At 43.2% G+C, this 17,260-nt stretch overlaps 2 long non-coding RNA genes across 2 annotated transcripts in view; both read left to right on the top strand.

The window, feature by feature from the left end:
* LOC108306456 overlaps positions 1 to 17,260 on the top strand; it is a 247,495-nt gene that overhangs the window by 73,667 nt on the left and 156,568 nt on the right. The window lies entirely within an intron of this gene.
* LOC108306457 overlaps positions 16,008 to 17,260 on the top strand; it is a 2,806-nt gene continuing 1,553 nt past the window's right edge. The window contains exon 1 of the long non-coding RNA XR_001826151.1: positions 16,008 to 16,777. This is a non-coding gene — a long non-coding RNA (uncharacterized LOC108306457). The remainder of the gene's footprint in view (positions 16,778 to 17,260) is intronic.

The raw sequence follows: 17,260 nt of genomic DNA, 5'->3' as shown, positions 1-17,260 counted from the left end.
CATTTTAATCCAGTTGTCCAGGAATTCTTTCAAGATAGTCTTTTAAGTAATCACAGAATAAACAACTCTTGCTTTCTGCTTTACTCATATACTTTGTGTCAAAGAGACTCTCAGTTAAGCATGAAAGCAAGCTCTGGCTCCAACAGTTTTTTGTTGTTGTTGTTGTTTGTTTGTTTGTTTACGTTTAGATTCATCAGCTGCAGATAAAGCAGCTGGATGGCCCCTGAAGTACCTGCCAGTTCTGCCTTTTGATGATGCCAGTGATTTTGATGACATGTATGGACTGTCCACTGTGTTTCAGGCAGCGTTTTGTTGTTTTAAGTGCTACACTGTTATTAGCTGATTTACTTCTCTCAGCAATGCTTTGATGAAGGTGGTGTTTGTACTTCCATTATACAAGTGAGGACTGGAAGGCAGAAACAGAAACCTCCAAGTTCACTTTGTGAAATGGGATTCTCACCTTTGCAACATAGCTCTGGAGACTTGCTCTTCACAATAACATTTATGAGAGAAAAAATTAGCCAGTGACACTTGGTAAAGCATGGTAAGTGTATTAGTCCATTTTCATGCTGCTGATACAGACATACCTGAGACTTGGTAATTTATACAGAAAAAGGGGTTTAATAGACTTACAATTCCATGTGGCTGGGGAGGACTCACAATCATGGTGGAAGTCCAAAGGCATGTCTTACATGGTAGCAGGCAAGAGAGAATGAGAACCAAGTGAAAGGGGAGGCCCCTTATAAAACCATCAGATCCTGTGAGACTTATTCACTACAAATGAGAAAGGTATGGGGGGAAACTGCTCCCATGATTCAGTGATCTCCCACCAGGTCCCTCCTAGGACAGCGTGGTAATTATGGGAGCTATAATTCAAGATGAGATTTGGGTGGGGACACAGCCAAACTATATCAGTGAGGAAGACTATCCAGGACCATTGTGACAGGCACAGAGACCACTCCAGCAGGGTCTTGCAGTGGGGGAGAGAGACTAGGCTCAACTCTCAATACAGCATGGGCAAATGGGAGTTTATAGCCAAAGAGCAGGATGGGGGTCGGTGGGTGGAAAATTGCTAAGACAAAACAATATGAGTAAGGGGGATTCTGGCTTAACCCACCTAACAGGATTCTCGCTGAAGATAGGTAAGGGTGACCTGACATCACCTGGTGGATGGTGGAGGAAGGGAGCCTGATCAGATATCAAGGATGATTAGAAATCCAGGATGGGATGCTTCTGGCTAAGCTGACTTAACCAGGGTTCTTTGCTAAAACTGGATTTTACAAGAAAGTACACAGATGGGCCTAGGAGAAAATTCAGAAGTCCAATTACAGTTTGGCCAAGCAAATAATCTTTGTCACTGGCCTGCCAATTTTATGAGGCTACAATAGAGATAAGAAGTCAGGCAATGAGTGAATAATGGTCAATTATCACTATTGAATCGATAGCCAATATTTATTTTGCAAAAGGACAGGACATTTTCTTTTGTTTGAAACACGGTCACCTAGTTTATAGACTTGAATTCTGCACATTTTCTTAGCAGCAGAATTAATTTCTTAAGAAACAACAACATTAAGGGGCTATTAAAATTCTCTGGTTGCATGAGAATTTGATCATAGATCATTTTGCTTGAAAAAGATGAGCTCTTAAATTAGGCTTAAACAAGGACTTTTTTTCTTTGCTCTTCACATTTAATACTGATTGATCAATGATAGACAGAAAAAGGAAAGGAATGTACAAAACATGGAAGTGAGGTACAGAAATAGCTGTATGGGGGCCGCGCACAGAGGTTCACGACTATAACCCCAGCACTTTGAGAGGCCAAGGTACACAGATCTTTTGAGGCTGGGAGCTTGAGACTGGCTTTGCCAACACGGCAAAACCCGTCTCTACTAAAAATACAAAAATTGGACGGGCGTGGTAGTGCGGACCCGTAGTCCTAGTTACTCGGGAGGCTGAGGCAGGAGAATCACTTGAACCCAGGTGTTTGAGGCTGCAGTGAGCCCAGATCATGCCACTGCACTCCAGCCTGAGAGACAGAGCAAGACCCTGTCTAAAAAGCAAACAAACAACAAACAAACAAAAAACAGCCAGATTGGTTCTAGCTCAGCATTTATCTTATTTGAACCCAGTTTGAACAGTTGGCTGCCTTTATTGGCCCAAACTCAGTGATTGACATAAGAGTAAGTTACAGTCAGCTGGGTGCAGTGGCTCATGCCTGTAATCCCAGCCCTTTAGAAGCCCAAGGTGGGTGGATCAAGAGATCGAGATCATCCTGGCAAACATGGTAAAACCTTGTTTCTACTAAAATATACAAATTAGCAGAGTGTGGTGGTGTGCACCTGTAATCCCAACTACTCAGGAGGCTGAGATAGGAGAATCGCTTGAACCCAGAAGGCAGAGGTTGCAGTGAGCTGGGATCATGCCATTGCACTCCAGCTTGGCTACAGAGTAAGACTCTGTATAAAAAAAAAAAAAAAAAAAAAGGAAAGTAAGTTATAGTTTGTGTATACCTCCAGTTAGGTTATAGTTCACTATGCATAGAGAAACCTGTAGGCCAAACTTAAAATAGATAAGGAGGCACCTTTAGGCAAAAGTTCATTTAACAAGTTTATTTACAACCTCTGTGTGCCAGGCTTTGCCCCCCATCTGCAGCACTTGAAGATGTTCCTGGGGGTCCAGGGTATGCTCATGAGGAAGGATAGTCCTGTCCCTGGGAGAGAGTCTGCAGGCCTGGGAGAGAGTCTGCAGGCCTGGGAGAGTCTGCAGGCCTGGGGAGGCATCCACTGGCTGCTTCTTTCTTGTGCTCTGTTGCTTTCTCAGCTAGGCACTGCATTCTGCCTTCCCCTGGACACCGCAGCTACCTGCACAGCAGGGCTCTGGAGGGACCTGAGCCTAGGAGTGGGGAGAATCCTCCTCTTCCTCTCTGATACCTTCTCTTTATCAGAATGGTGTTTCCTCCACTAGAGTACTGGGAGCTTTTGGTCCTAACAGAACTTCATTTTAGTCTCTGAGCAGGAAACATCAGTCCAGAGAGGCTGACCTGGAAGTAACAGCTTGCAGAACTTCACGTTAGTCTCTGAGCAGCAAACATCAGTCCAGGGAGGCTGACCTGGAAATAACAGCTTGCTGTACACACCATCATTTTTCTCCTCTGATTGGGAAGTCCTTGTTACGGGTCACACTACCTCCGTGACACTTCTCTTTTCCACTGAGTTTTGCCTGGACCCTCAGGCTTTCTGAATATAGATCTCTGGCGAACTGTCCCCAGATTGTATTAGGCATGCTTGAACATGCCTGCACTTGAAGTAGAAACAGCTAAGGTCCAGGCTGGGGATAACAGAGCAACCTACATAAGGCTTCTTTCCTTAAAAAAAAAATAGATTTATTTGTTTAAAATTCAATTTCCTGTTAAAACAATTCCCAAATCCAGCATCAACTGCTCTTCTCTGCAAACATTTAAAGAAATTATTACTTAAAAAATTTGTCTAAAGAGACTCTTGACTACAGTTAATATTTTTAACAAGTATTTTTGGTTTCTTTAGAAAAGAGTATTTTTTCTTCTTTTTTTGGCGGTGGCGGGGACTGGGGCTAAATATCAGCTGCCTGAGCTTTGCATATGGGGTGGGGTGGTGCCAACAGAGTCACCAAATGCAGGCTTTCAATGAACCCCTTCAATTCAGGCAGCCACGCTTCATCTCCACAAGTTACATTGTGCAGATGGTCTCTGGTCTTCTCTCTAACTCCCTCCTGTGCTCCAGGCTGCTGCATTTTGTCGCCTGTTGCTCTGCCCATCCCACCTGTCAACACTCAGGCATCCCTTCTATATCTTCTGGAAATTTGTTGAAATTAGTGATTTCCCCCCTTCCTGTTCTTTTAATTGCTCAAGGCTAATGTTTTCCCAACGTCTCATTTTTATTTCATATGAACTTCATTGGCACACAGTTCTGCAGGCTGTATGGAAAGAATGGTGGCATCAGCTTCTAGGGAGGCCTCAGGAAACTTACAATCATGGTGGGAGGCAAACAGGGAGCTGGCATTTCATGTGGCCAGGGCAGGAGGAAGATGGGGGAGGTGCCTTTCAGGGAGGCACCATCGGTCTTGAGCTGGAAGCCCGCCTTTTAGGTTTTAAAGAGAGAAGAGGTGGAGGAGGATGTGTGTGCTCCAGGAAGAGGTGCTCACAGAGTCTACCTTGCTGTGGAGTGGCGAGTGGGCTTAACGAGGATACCAGTGGCCTTCAGATGTCTCTGGCTCCTGTCACACCTGTGTGAAGCTATAGGCTGGGTAAATATCAACCAGAGGGAACAAGCAAAGGCCATTTATTCAGAGGTTGCTGTAGCAGGGGAGTCAGCCACCAGCGTATGTCTTTTGGAAAGCTGCTTCGGCCCTAACCCCATTTTAGCTAGTCCTCAATTTAATCTGATATCTGAGTAGTGGACCTCTTACCCCATTTCTACCCATCTCAGGTTCATTGGCTGGGACCCCTGTGAAAAAAGATGGATGAACAAGAGAAAGATCCACAGATTTATTTAATGTAAGTTTTATGTGACACAGAAGCCTTCAAAAGGAGATGAAGACCAGAAGAAACAGCTAAACCTGAATGGTTTTTGTTGTAGATTTGAGGAAGAATGAAGTATCGTGGAAAAATATGACAGGGCAAAGAGACAGAATGAGAGAAATGTAATCAACTGGGGGATCTTAGCAAAGCCTGTTTGCTCCAGTTACTCTCTGTGTCCCTTCAAAGAGATGATGCCCAATGCTGGTGTCCCCTGGGTATAGGGAGGGCCCCTCTCACAAAAGGGTTTTGATCTGCTTCAATGGAAGGTCAGAGAGTCTTTCCTGCACATGCACTTTCTCAAATTCCTTCAGCTTAAAATCAACATGTCAAGGTGCTATAGTTTAAAGTAGTAATGGTTTGGATCTGTGTCCCCACCAAATCTCATGCTGAATTATAATCCCCAGTGTTGGAGGTGGGACCTAGTGAGAAGTGATTGGATCATGAGAGTGGAGTTCTCATGAATAAGTTAGCACCACTCCCTCTGTCCTGTTCTCCTGACAGATTGTGAGTCATCATGAGATCTAGTCGTTTAAAAGTACGTAGCACCTCCCCCACCTTCCTCCTGTCCTGGCCAGCTCCCCATTTGCCTCCCACCATGATTATAAGTTTCCTAAGGCATCCCTAGAAGCTGATGCCACCATTCTTTCCATACAGCCTGCAGAACTGTTTGCCAATAAAGCCTCTTTTCTTTATAAATTATCCAGTCTCAGATATTTCTTTACAGCAAGAATAGACTAATACAGGTAGTATGTGCTGAAACCCATTACAGGTTATGGAAAAATGATCAGGAAGGGTATGGTAACCTAGGGTTGTTTCATGGTTTTTATGACACAGATTTTATTTAGTCTGGCCTTCGTTGATAAAGAGTTAAGAATCCTCTTTCTGGCACAGGAGAGGGAGACCACTTTTCCAAATGTAAATTTCCTATACAAAAGGAAAATATATTAGAGCTTTTCCTGGATCTACTGATTCTCAATGGCCTTTAGTTCAAAACAGTCCATATGCCAAAGAGGCATACTTTGGGGTGGCATGCTTTTCTACCCTTCAAAGTCAGACCTGCACTCTTACCTGATCACATAAGATACCTTGCTTCTGCCAGTGTGCCACATCAGTTTACCATTGTCATGGCAACACCCAGGAGTCACTGCCCCTTTCCATGGCAGTGATCCAGTGACCCAAAAGTTACTGCATAAGCCACCACTTAATGTGCATGAATTTAAAGGTAGGTATAAATACGACTGCAAAATTGTCCTGAGGTGCTATCCTGCCTACGGCATAGCCCTACTCTGCAAGAGCAGTCACAGAGTTATAACACCACCAGAGTTATAACACTGCCGCTTCAATAAAGCTGTTTTCTTCTACCTCTGGCTGGCCCTTGAATTCTTTCCTGGGCAAAGCCAAGAACCTTGTGGGCTAAGCCCAACTTTGGGCCTCGCCTGTACTATATTAGAAGGAAAATATGTTTTTCCTCTTTTATACTTGCTCCCCCACCCTGAAGCCCTAAACACCTGTTCCTGAGATAACCTTTAGGTTACTCCTTACTGGGTGCTCCCATGTGTATGTGTGATGCACATGCCAATAAACATTCTTTGTTATTTTTCTCTTGTTAATGTTTTACTTGCCTAATTTACAGGGCTGCAGCTGGAGAAGCTACAATGGGTACAGAAAGATGATTATTTTTTTCCTTCCCTACAGCTGCCTGGTTGGTCCAAAGTTGGAAGCAGGGACAAAAATTAGAGAAGCTGTCAGTTATCAATCAAGTCCTGGTCATTTGGCCAATTGTTATAAGGGTTAATGTGTGGTTTCCTGGATTGTTGGTAGAGATAGCAGTCTGACTTCCTGCAGGTCTGAATTATGGCAGGCTGGCTTCTTGGGCTGGCTATTGAAGATAAGTAGTTGGTTTCCTGGGCAGGTTGCTGCAGGTTGTGGGTCTATTTTTATATACTCTCTGGCCATTGTCCATTGGTGTATTCAGTTTCTCATGACTATAACTGATTTGGAAATTTTATTCATCTTGTGTTTTCAAGAGTAATAGATAAAAGTTTTTGGTAATGTCAGGCATTTGGTGCATATTATCTCATTTAATCACCATTTTCAGTGGGTTAACATTTATCTGATTTTTGGAACAGAAAATGGAGGCAAAGAGCATGAAAAATTTGCCAAGATAAAAATACCTTGGAAGTAGCAGAGTTGAGGTTTTGAACCTAAGCCTGATTCTTTTGAAGCTCATCCCTTCCTCCAGATACACGACAGAACTTCTTAAGTGTGGCCATAACCAGGCTGTGGAGCTGCCTGGTGGATCAGAAAACACGAGTCCCCTTCAATGTGGTTCTCTTGTCTGCATGCCAGGGGGCTGTCCAGCAAATCCATAGTTGCTTCCAGTTTTCCCATCAGCCGCTTTTATTTTTTATATTTTTTAATTGTGGCAAAATACACATAAAATTTAGCATTTTAATGTGTACAATTCATCAGCATTAAGTACATTCAAATATTATGCATTCATCCTGAGAACTTCATCATCATCCCAAATGGAAATGCTTTGGCAGTCACTCTCCCTTCTCCCCTGTGGAGAGGAGGAAAAATATCTTTTTCTCTGCCTATCTTCCATTCATGGCTGAGATCCCACACCAAGAAGGAGATTACTAAGAGAAAAGCATACAAATGTATTTAATATAAGTTTTGTGTGACACAGTAAACTTCATAAGAAAGTAGAGCCCTAGAAATAGCTAAACCTGAATTGTTTTATGCTAGGTTTGATGAAGAATGGATCATCACAGAGAAATGGAACACAAAGAATGTGATCTGACAGCAATAAACTGGGAGGAGCTTGGCAAGGCCTGTTTGTTCAGAATCTTCTGTGTCCTTGTGTTTTCACAGAGAAAGATGTTCCTTTCCTCTGGGTATAGGAGGGCACCTCTCACATGAGAGTCTTATGACCTGCTTCAGGAGAAGTCAGAAAATACTTCCTGTATATATTCTTTCTCAAATTTCTACAGCTTAAAATATTCAATATGCCAAGGTACCATATTCTGGGGACAATGTGTCTTGAATCCCATCATCTGGAAATCGCGAATCTACTGTCTGTCTTGTGGATTTGCCTATTTTGAATATTTTATATGAATGGAATCATATTCTTTTTTTCTTTTTTTTTTAAATTATACTTTAAGTTCTGGGGTACATGTGCAGAACGTGTAGGTTTGTTACATAGTTATACATGTGCCATGGTGGTTTGCTGCATCCATCACCCCATCAACTACATTAGGTATTTCTTCTAATGCTATCTCATCCCTATCCCCTGATACCCCAACAGGCCCCGATGTGTGATGTTCCCCTCCCGGGGTCCATGTGTTCTCATCATTCAAATCCCACTTATGAGTGAGAACATGAGGTGTTTGGTTTTTCATTCTTGTGTTAGTTTGCTGAGAATGATGGCTTTCTGCTTCATCCATGTCCCTGTAAGGTCATGAAGTCATCTTTTTTTATGGCTGCATGGTATGAATGGAATCATATTCTAAGAGGCCTTTTGTGTCTTGCTTATTTCACTTCGTATAAGATTTTCCAGGTTCATCCGTGTTGTAGCCTGTGTAAGTACCTCATTCCTTCTTAAGGCTGAATGCTGTTCTCACTTATGGATATGACACATTGGCTTATCCAACTATCTGTTGATGGACACTCAGGTTGTTTCCACCTTTTGCTATTGTGAGTCATTATGCTGTGAACCTGGAAGTACAAGTTTTTGTCTGGACCTCCGGCAGCTTAGGCTGTATGCTCCCAGAATGCTCACGGTGCCATCATCCCCTTGTTTCTCTACCAGACTTAGAATTCTTTTATTTTATTTTTCTTTATTTTTTGGGAGGGAGTCTCTCTCTGTTGCCCAGGCTGGAGTGCAGTAGTGTGGTCTTGGCTCCCTGCAACCTTTGTCTCTCGGGTTCAAGTGATTCTCCTGCCTCAGCTTTCCAAGTAGTTGGGATAACAGGCACCTGCCACCACGTCCAGCAAATTTTTGTATTTTTTAGTAGAGATGGGGTTTCACCATGTAGGCCACGCTGATCTCCAATTCCTGACCTCAGGTGATCCACCTGCCTCAGTCTCCCAGAGTGCTGGGATTTACAGGCATGAGCTACCATGCTCTTCCCAGACCTGGAATTCTACCCTGGTGCAGTCCATCTTCTGGAACAGGTAGGGCAGGCTGTGAAGGGAAGCAGGGGAGCTATAGGAAGTGACTCGAGTGATCTCCATGCAGGCGTCTCTTCTGTGACTGTAAGTCACACCACGCAAAATGTTTTCTTAGGCTGAATGCCCAGCCCTTTCTCTGCCTGTCAAACGATTACTCACCCTTTATATCTGGTTCAAATGTCACTTCTCTGACGTATGTTCTCAGCAGTATTCTTTTGGGTATAAGATACTGAAAGAAAAGATGGTGTAAATCCTCAAGAAATCCATAGGCATGAAGGATAGGAGCGATGGTAATAGCCAGGATTCATGGTAACTATAAGCAAGGAGTGGAGAGCTACCAGGGTCAAGGCTGCCACTTTCTTCATCTCCCTTTGTCCCACCCCTCCCTCTTGTCTTCACCCCATCTCTCACCAGATGCCTAAGTATCTTTGCCTTTCTCTTTGCTTTGTCTCTACTGTGGTATGTGACCCAACATGGCCATTGCTAGCCTTTCCACATTGCAATCCTTCAACTTCATTTACTGTTTTCTGGTGACTTCTCTGTCTGTCCTATTGTGGACTCAGTGCTTGGATAGCTGGCTTCATCATGGGTGGGTCCTCTCATGGAATGTGTCCACCCTCCTGGTCTTTGACCCCTGAAACCAGGGTCACATGACTTCCTGTCCCCTGTGGGATAGACTTTCCAGATATATCTATAAGAATCCCCCAAGCATATGTAATGCCTCTTGCTTTTGTATTCTTTTTTTTTTTTTTAAGACAGAGGCTCACTCTGTCACCCAGGCTGGAGTGCAGTGGCATGATCTCAGCTCACTGCAACCTCTACCTCCTGAGTTCAAGAAATTCTCCTGCCTCAGTTTCCCAAGTAGCTGGGACTACAGGCATGTGCCACTACGCCCAGCTAATTTTTATATTTCGTCTTGAATTCCATCCCTAGATGGGTCTGCACAACCCCGTAAACAAATAGGTTTTGGTCCTGGCCTTTCTATTAACTCTCAGTAAGTTAATAGAGACAGGGCTTCACTATATGTTGGTCAGGCTGGTGTCAAACACCTGACCTCAAGTGATCCACCTGCCTTTGCCTCCCAAAGTGCTGGGATTACAGACAGGAGCCACCTCGCCCAGCCTCTTTTGCATTCTTATAGCACTTTGTCATGTAGACATGTAAACAAGTGGATGGCATTCAAATACCATATTTGCTCTAGGAAAAAGTACTACCGCACACCAGGGACTGTTTTGGGTATAGCTGATATTTCCAGCAGAGTAACTTGCATGTTGTTGTTTAATACTAATATGCTTTTAAAATACAAAATCAGATGAGATTAAGCTACTTTAGTTTCTTCCAAATGTATGAGAATATATTTAAAGGCAACGTCAGGGAGTTCCAAACCAGAGGCTGGATTTGGACTACTAATTTGAGAGCACACTGCATTTATAAGATTTGTTTCCCTTATCTTGAGCAAGCTGCTTCAAAGCAGAGAGATGGGGGTGTCTTTTCTCAGCCGTAGGAGTGAGAGAGACGCTTGCATATGGAGAATGTGCAGACAGGCAGTTACAGCTGATACAGAGCCCTGCAAAGAGATCACCTAGGGAATTCAGAGACAGCAGTGGGCAGGCTGGCGTCTGGGTGTGCGTGTGGTACCCTCGGGGAACAGCACTTCTCACCCACCACCCCACTTCCTGCTGGAATCCTTATACGGCAGCCATCAGTAGAACCTTCATTAGGCCCCTCCCTCGGGTCAAGCAGGCCAAGGAAGCTAAAAGCTGAGCTTGTGCAATAGCAGTCTAACCTTTGTTTAATGTGGCTGGGATTTAATGTGTCTAATGTGGTTGAATGCGTTTGAGTGGGGAGAGGAAATTATTGACAGTAGGGTTGGTGAGGAATGAAGCTAGCCGAATAGACACTGTATCCTAATCATGATCAAACGCCCCTGTTCCTACTCCTTTTACTTTCACATCGGTTTACCCCGGGCCAGGCAAGGTGAGGGGGTGGCTCACGCCGGTGATCCTGGCAATTTGGGAGGTCGAGATGGAAGGACCCCTTGAGCCCAGGAGTTTGAGAACAGCCCTGGCAACATAGTGAGACCCCCATCACTACAAACAAACAAAGAAAATTAGGCCAGGCACAGTAGTATGTGCCCAGTCCCAGCTACTAGGGAGGCTGAGACAGGAGAATCGCTTAAACCCAGGAGTTCAAAACTGCAGCAAGCTGTGATTGTACCACTGCACTCCAGCCTCCACAACAGAGTGACATCTTGTCTCAAAAAAAAGAAAAGAAAGAAAAGGAAAAAATATCACATCAGCTTTACTTTCAAACTATTTTTTTTTTTTCTGGCCTTCAGACTCTGTGGTTGCCTGCAGGGTGAAACAGTGCACACGTCTCAGGTCCAAAGATTAGGGCAATATTGACCTGGCAAATATACTTCTCAGAGAATAGTGGGCTGAAATGTGTGGATGCAGTTAGCTTGGGGCTAAATGACTGCTGCTCTTTGAATATGCCAAGACAGTCCTGCACTTTCCAAGAAGAAGTAATTGGGCTGGGTGTGGTGGCCTACACCTGTAATCTGAGCACTTTGGGAGGCCAAAGTGGGTGAATCATTTGAGGTCAGAGTTTGAGATCAGCCTGGCCAACAGGGTGAAATCCTGTCTCCACTAAAAATACAAAAAAAATTAGCTGCACTTGGTGTTGCACACCTGTAATCCTAGCTACTAGGGAGGCTGAGGCAGGAGAATCACTTGAACCCAAGAGATGGAGGTTGCAGTGAGCCGAGATCATGCCACAGCACTCCAGCCTGGGCAACGGATTGAGACTCTGTCTCAAAAAAGAAGAAGTAATTGGATCAGGCAGTGGGAAGTACAGATGGAGCCTTTGGGATGAGATCAAGTGGAGAATTCTCCTTTGGAACTGGTTTCTAATATTTCCCAAAAATGTAACACCCAAACCAATCATGATTGAATATCTTAACATGAACTGCTAGGTGTTAATTTTAATGTGGATTAGAAAAAGCAATATAGGCTGGGTGTGGTGGCTCATGCTTGTAATCCCAGCACGTTGGGAGGCCGAGGTGGGCAGATCAGGAGGCCAGGAGTTCGAGACCAGTCTGACCAACATGGTGAAACCCTGTCCCTACAAAAAATACAAAAATTAATTGAGTGTGGTGGCGAACACCTGTAATCTCAGCTACTCAGGAGACTGAGGCAGGAGAATCGCTTGAACCTGGCAGGTAGAGATTCAGTGAGCCAAGATCACTCCATTGCACTCCAGCAACCTGGGTGACAGAGTGAGATTCCATCTCAAAAATAAATAAATAAAAATAAAATAAAATAAAAAGCAATACAACTTGCAGTCCAAGTGTTGTGTGATTCTACTGGTGTTTCTAAGATCAGGTGAAAATAGGCAAAGCCGTGGCAATCCAGTTTATGCAAACAAATTCATTCCAGGCTTGATGTAAGCACATGCTCATCAGTATTTTAAACTTGTAAGCGAACTTTCTTCCGTGGTGTTTTTGGAAATACCAGTAGAATGAATAACCATTGCTGTACTCCCTTCATACCCAGGAAACTTCCTTCAGCCCTCTCTCTTTGGGACTATCAGGCTCTGCTGCAGGGGAGAGTGATGAGAAAAGAATGTTGAGCCTACTCTTCCAGAGACACCACACAGAAATGAATGCTGGCGAGTGGACTTTTCTGTGTGCTTAGCCTGCATGGTGGCACCAGCCTCTGAAATAATGCCACAGTGAATGAAGGAAACCCTGCGCCTGTGCCAGAAGTGCCCATGCAGCTGAGCCTCTTGGAAACACAGAAGAGGAATCTATTTCATGTTTGAGTTAGGGGCTGTTTTTTAATAGTGAAAAAAATTAGAGAAATGCAAATTAAAACCACATTGGGATACCATCTCATGCCAGTTAGAATGACGATCATTAAAAAGTCAGTAGACAACAGATGCTGGAGAGGATGTATGGAAATAGGAATGCTTTTACACTATTGGTGGGAGTGTAAATTGGTTCAGCCATTGTGTAAGACAGTGTGACAATTCCTCAAGGATCTAGAACTAGAAATAGCATTTGACCTGGGAATCCTATTACTCGGTGTATACCCAAAGGATTATAAATCATTCTTTTATAGAGACACATGCACACGTATGTTTATTGTGGCACTGCTCACAATAGCAAAGACTTGGAACCAACCCAAATGCCCATCAATGATCGACTGGATAAAGAAAATGTGGCACATATACACCATGGAATACTATGCAGCCCTAGAAAAGAATGTGTTTATGCCCTTTGCAGGGACATGGATGAAGCTGGAAACCATCATTCTCAGCAAACTAACACAGGAACAGAAAACCGAACACTGCATGTTCTCACTCATAAGTGGGTGTTGAACAGTGAGAACACATGGACACAGGGAGGGGAACATCACATATTAGGAATGTCGGGGTGGGAAGCTAGGGGATGAATAGCATTAGGAGAAATACCTACTGTAGATGACGGGGTAATGGATGCAGTCAACCACCGTGGCGGGTGTATACCTATGTAACAAACCTGCAGATTCTGCACATGTAACCCAGATCTTAAAGTACAATAAAAATTATTTTAAAATTCAATTAATTAATTTTATTTTTATTGTTTGATTTATTTTTTTTTTCTCGTGCATCGTCTTTAGAAGTAGACATAGCTAGGATAGCTAGGTATGGATTCGGGTGGTCTTGCCTCTAGATTACCTCTTTTATAAGAGACAGAGCCTCACTCTGTTGTCCAGATAAGAGTGCAGTGGTACAGCCATGGCTCACTGCAGCCTCCAGCTCCTGGGCTCAAGCAATTCTCCCACTTCAGTCTCTCAAGTAGATGGGACCACAGGTGTGTGTTACCACACCTGGATAATTTTTATTTTTTTGACTTTTTTAGAGAAAGGGTCTCACTGTGTTGCTCAGTCTGGTTTTAAGCTCCTGGCCTCAAGTGATGCTCCTGCTTCAGCCTTCTGAGTAGCTGGGATTATATGTGTGAGCCACCACATTGGACTGTTTTTAAATGACAAATAATAATTGTATAAATTAACTGGGTTCAATATGATGTTTTGATACACGTTTACATTGTGGAATGATTAAATCAGACTAATTAACTTATCCTTCACCTTACATACTTATCATTTTTTGGTGATAAAAATTCCTGAAATGTACCCTGTTAATTTTGAAATATGCAATGCTTTATTATTTATTATGGTCACCATTCTGCACACTAGATCACTAAAACTTATTCCTCTTGTCTATCTGAAAGTTTGTACCCTTTGATGAACATTTCCCTTTCCCCATCCACACCCCTCTCTCAGCCTCTGATAATCATCATTCTTCTTTCTACTGCTATGAGGTCAGCCTTTTTAGCTTCCACATATAAATGTGAGATGATGCAGTATTTGTCTTTCTGTGCCTGGTTGATGATTGATTTCACTTAGCATAATATCCTGCAGGTTCATTCACGTTGTAGCAAGTGACAGGATTCCTTTTTTTTTTTTTTTGAGACATCTTGCTCTGTCGCCAGGCTGGAGTGCAGTGGTGCCAGGCTGGAGTGGCAGGTTGCTCCTGCAACCTCCGCCTCCCAGGTTCAAGTAATTCCCCTGCCTCAGCCTCCCGAGTAGCTGGGACCACAGGCATGTACCACCATGCCCGGCTGATGTTTTGTGTTTTAGTGGAGATGGGATTTCATCGTGTTGGCCAGGATGGTCTCAATCTCCTGACCTCATGATCTGCTCACATCAGTGTCCCAAAGTGCTAGGATTACAGGCATGAGCCACTGGGCCTGGCCAGGATTCCTTCTTTTTAATAAAAAGCTAAATATATTCCATTTTGTATATATGCCGTGTTTTCTTTTCCATTCATCGATCGATGGATTCATAGTTTGCTTCTGTATCTTAGCAATGGTAAATAATGCTGTGATGAGCATGGGAATGCAGGTATCCTTTGGATATATTTAATTTACTTTGTGTATATACTCAGTAGTAGAGTTGCCAGATCAGGTGGTAATTCTCCTTTTAGATTTTGATGGAACACCCCTACTGTTTCCTATAATTGGTTGTACGTGGTGGGGATTTTTCATGTTACATTATCAAGGTTTTTTCATTTCGAGGAGTATTCTAGCATTCTTTTCTAAATACAATTTTTAACTTAAGAGTATTGTTTTGTTTTTTCATCCCATATACTATATTGGGCTACTTCTGGGTTTTCGACCATGTGTTTCTACTTTTCAAATTGCAGTATTGAAGGAGTTAAAAGCATACCACCCCAAAATATACCTCTCTGGCATATTGAGTATGTAAGTTAAAGACATTTGAAGTACAGCAGATACTAGAACATCACTCTGACCTACATGCTGTTTCTTTTTTCTTTTTTTTGAGATGGAGTTTTTGCTCTTGTTGCCCAGGCTGGAGTGCATTGGAGCGATCTCGGCTCACCACAACCTTCCCTTCCCAAGTTCAAGTGATTCTCCTGCCTCAGCTTCCCGAGTAGCTTGGATTACAGGCATATGCCGCTAATTGTGTATTTTTAGTAGAGACAGGGTTTCTCCATGTTGGTCAGGCTGGGTTCCCAGCCTCAGGGAATCCGCCCGCCTCAGCCTCCCAATGTGCTGAGATGACAGGCATGAGCCACCGCACCTGACCCATGCTGTTTTTCAAAAGCCAAAGATGCAGTTCCCATGTGAAAGACAGCCTGCCCATACCAAAAGAAAGAGCATGCTTATCCTTAAGGATACAAAGCTGAGACTAAAAGAATTCTGTTAGACTCTTTTACGCTAACTTATCTTTTAAATTTCCCCGCATATTTCAGATGCTTCTTTACAACTTACTATTCTTTGTTCAGTTCAGCACATAACTGCTTCTTTGGGTCTTCTTTTCCTTAGAAGGGCTTCTGTGCCACATAAAATCTGTATTAAATAAACGTATATATAGGCATTCCTCAGAGATATTGTGGGTTGGGTCCCAGACTACTGAAATAAGCAAATATCTCAATAAAGCAAGTCACAGGATTTTTTTTGGTTTCCTGGTGTATATAAAATTTACATTTACACTAAACTGTAGCCTGTTAACTGTGCAGTAGAATTATGTCTAAAAACAATGTAAAGACCTTAATTTTAAAATACTTTATTGCTGCACATCTGTAATCCCAGCTAGTCAGGAGGCTGAGGCAGGAGAATCACTTGAACCCAGGAGGCAGAGGTTGCAGCAAGCTGAGATCGCACCACTGCACTCCAGCCCCGGCGACCTAGCGAGATTCCGCCTCAAAAAAAAAAACAAAAACAAAAAACAAACAAACAAAAAAAAAAACCAACAAAAAAAAAATCTTATTGCTAAAAGATGCTAAGGAAGTGGGCACCTGATGGCCTGATGTTGGAAAAGTGGCATGGACAGACTTGCTTGACTCACAGTTGTCACAGACCTTCCATTTGTAAAAAAACACAGTATCTCTGAAATGCACTCCAGCTAGCTTGGCATGCCTGGACTTTTCTCCTGTTAGTCTTTTGGATGTCGATTTAATTCTTGGGTCCAGCCTAAGAGGATGGAGGTGCAGTTTTGTCTTCCTTGTAATATGGATATCAAGTTTCCTTTAAAACAAGATTAAAGGCGTTTTCTTTTAAAGGTAACATGTTTTAAGAAAAATATTAAGTACTGATAAAGTGTCTTGCAATGTGACACCTGGAGCCTCTAGGTGATATGTGGATATAGCAAAGATCTAGAAGATGGCAAAAGTTAGGCAAACTTATATAATTTACTTTGTTCTGACACCTCTTTCTGCTTTTGGAAACTGCGTGTCCCAGGGTCAACATTGAATCCCCCCTCTATCTTAAACACAGGGGCAGGTGTTCCCCTCTCTCAACTTAACGGTGCCGTGTATCTATCCCTTTAGTTTCCTTTTTTTTTTCTTCTTTAGGCAGATTCTCACTCTGACGCCCAGGCTGGAGTGCAAAGACATGATCTCAGCTCACTGCAATCTCCGCCTTCCGGGTTCAAGCGCTTCTCCTGAGTAGTTGGGATTGCAGGCACGTACCACCATGCCCAGGTATTTTTTTTTTTTTTTTGGTATTTTTTAGTAGAGATGGGGTTTCACCATGTTGGCCAGGCTGGTCTTGATTTTCTGACTCAAGCGATCTGCCTGCCTTGGCCTCCCAAAGTGCTGGGATTTCAAGTGTGAGCCACTGTGCCTGGCCCTAATGGGCTCTTATGGTAGTGGTTCCGTGTGGTTAATTCTGCTTCTGTGTGCCCAAGTCCCGCCTTCCCAACAAGACCTAACCCTGCTTGAGGGGAAGAATGGGGATCTGTATCACCAGCCCCACATAGGGGAAAAGAACCGTCTTTCCCCACCCATTGCCATGTTCATGGCTGAAGCCCCTGTGACAAAAGACAATTAACAAAAGAAAAGCAGAACAAATTTATTTAATGAATTTATGTGACATGGGAATCAGAAAGGAAGTCACAAAGAAACAGGTAAACCTGTGTGTGTGTGTGTGTGTGTGTGTGTGTGTGTGTGTGTGTGTGTGTGTGT

Source organism: Cebus imitator, unplaced genomic scaffold, assembly GCF_001604975.1.
Source record: "Cebus imitator isolate Cc_AM_T3 unplaced genomic scaffold, Cebus_imitator-1.0 Scaffold72, whole genome shotgun sequence".
Lineage (NCBI taxonomy): Eukaryota > Metazoa > Chordata > Mammalia > Primates > Cebidae > Cebus > Cebus imitator.
Note: the sequence above shows the minus strand (reverse complement) of the source record. Positions and strands in the feature narration are given on the sequence as shown.